We start from the raw sequence: 2,592 nt of genomic DNA on the forward strand, positions 1-2,592 counted from the left end.
TTCTTTCTCGAATTTCAACATGAAATCGCGAAATAATTGCATCCGATTTCAGAAAAGACCACAACATTCAAAAGGACGATGCTCTTTGAACATTCACATTTAGAATATTATATTTCAAGAGGGCAATATTTTTAGAATATTATATTATATACAGAGGACAGTATTACAATATTAAAATTCTTCGCGGTTAATTCTCCTTTCTCGTGAGATCTCATATCGTCGATTTGAAAGCTGAACTCTCAACGAACCACCTGTCATCTGAACTACTTTAAATCAGTCTAAAATCAAGTCGTTTAATTTCATTTGATCGACACTCAAAAATTCGAAGAGCAAGAGGTCGAGCCTCTTCGAGAATTGTTGAGGATCGTGAGTGACGTTCTCGGCTCGACCTTGGGTACCAGCTACGCGCCTCGTCACACGATCGACGATCGGCGGTTTCACGGTCCCGGTCAGAGGAATCCAGAGAATTGAGGCCGATTGACGCTGTTCATTAAAATAACGAGCGCAGCCAGTTTCTGCGTCAAGACGGGACTATTCGTTCCTGAAACGCGCGCGCGTATATGTGTGTGTGTGTGTGTGTGTGTGTGTACGCGGTAATCGCCACACCGGGGGATTAATGTCCGTCAGTGCGGCCGTTTCCGTTCTACGCGAACGACCAGAAGAACGTCAGCTGGTCATCGATCAGCATTGCGCGTTCTCGCGAAATCTCGTGACAGTGTTCCTCTTCTTGCGATCGATCGGTTGATCTTCGTCACTCGTTCGTCACTGTTCACGAACGTTCGAATCTTTTCACCGACGCGTCGCTTCCGGTAGTGTTGTCGTTCAGACTGTTCGAACATTGTACGTTCGAACTGGCAGATCTTAGAATTAGTATCGATAATTTTTTTTTTTTCTCAATTCAACTTGAATCATCGTGGAATTTGTACCTAACGTTAATTACTTTGGAATTAATTTGCTGTGATTCAATTCAATTCAGCGTGATGCTGAAAACTATTTCAATTTAATTACAATTGGCTAATTTTGGGACTGTTTTCACTTCAAGGCGAATTATTTTTCAACGTGTGCTATCTTGGATTTGTTTCAACTTGGTGTTACTTATTCTCGGGGTTGCTCTAATTTCGTGCGAAGCATTTTGAGTTAATTATAACCAAATTCTTCCGAGATCATTTCAGTATAACGCGTTCGGTCTCGACCGATTTTATTTCAGTGTGAGTTATTTTTTGGGACTAGTTTAATTTAATTTAATTCATCGTGAATTGTCTTGGAGTTACTTCGATTTCACTTTCAGCTACTTATCTTGGGATTATTCTAATTTGGCGGAGCATTCGGGGATTATATTAATCTAGCATTATTTTGATTTAGATTGAAGTTGATCTTGCAAGTGATTGAGATTAAAACGAGTACAGTAGCCTGGCGTATTTAAATTTTCAACTAGAAAGTAATCGTTATTGTTCCTCGGGATAAATTGCCCCGCAATTATTATCAATCTCGACGTAATGAAGGCAGGTCTAGTTTGAATTTATTATTTATCAAGTGGCTCGTTTACGGCGCAAGTAGGTCCCCACGTAAGTCATTTCTATTCGACGACTGTTTCTGAAACGTCCAATTTGTAACGTTCCTCGTGTGATACTACATCCTCCGAATATACAGTTTCACAACGAGTTCCCACTTAAGTCGACGACGAAAGAAATCTCGGATTAATGTTGTCCGTAAACGGAGAGAATGAGAAATTCAGTATGTAGCAAACGTAAATTTTCCAGGAAAAATTGGAAGGATAAGAAATTAAAGAAATTATAATGTAGAATTGTAAAAATTGTAAAATTATAAAAATGAAGGTATTAAATTATAAAGTGCATCAGTATAAAGTATAATGTATAAATTGGTATTCTGTTAGTATTAGTATACTTGCAAGTAGAACTGGAAAAAATTCGAATCAGTGAATTAAAGATCCGAACCTATTTGAAAGTACAATTTTCATTTCCAAATATACAGTTTCGTGAAATATTCGAGGATATATCACGAGTATATTTGCAACTACGAGTATTGGAAATACTTAGTTCGAGGACGAAAGATTCTAATCCATCTAGTATTCGAGTCTACTTGGAAGTATCGTTTTAATTTCCAGAAATATTCGGGAATACCTCGAAATATACTCAGAATTGAGTATATTTGCAAGTAGCATTATAAATACTTGGAAAGGGTTCGAATGCGTGTACTGAAGGTTCAAACCTACCTAGTATTCGAGTCTATCTTGGAAGTATCGTTTCAATTTCCAGAAATATTCGGGAATACCTCGAAATATATTCAGATTCGATATATTATATTTGCAAGTAGCATTAGAAATACTTGGAAAGGGTTCAAATGCGTATACTGAAGGTTCAAACCTACCTAGTATTCGAGCCTATCTTGGAAGTATCGTTTCAATTTCCAGAAATATTCGGGAATACCTCGAAATATACTCAAAATTGAGTATATTTGCAAGTAGCATTAGAAATAGTTGGAAAGAGTTCGAATGCGTCTACTGAAGGTTCAAACCTACCTAGTATTCGAGCCTATCTTGGAAGTATCGTTTCAATTTCCAGAAATATTCGG

This window comes from Frieseomelitta varia, unplaced genomic scaffold, assembly GCF_011392965.1.
Source record: "Frieseomelitta varia isolate USP_RPSP 00005682 unplaced genomic scaffold, Fvar_1.2 scaffold_524, whole genome shotgun sequence".
In the NCBI taxonomy this organism is placed as follows: domain Eukaryota; kingdom Metazoa; phylum Arthropoda; class Insecta; order Hymenoptera; family Apidae; genus Frieseomelitta; species Frieseomelitta varia.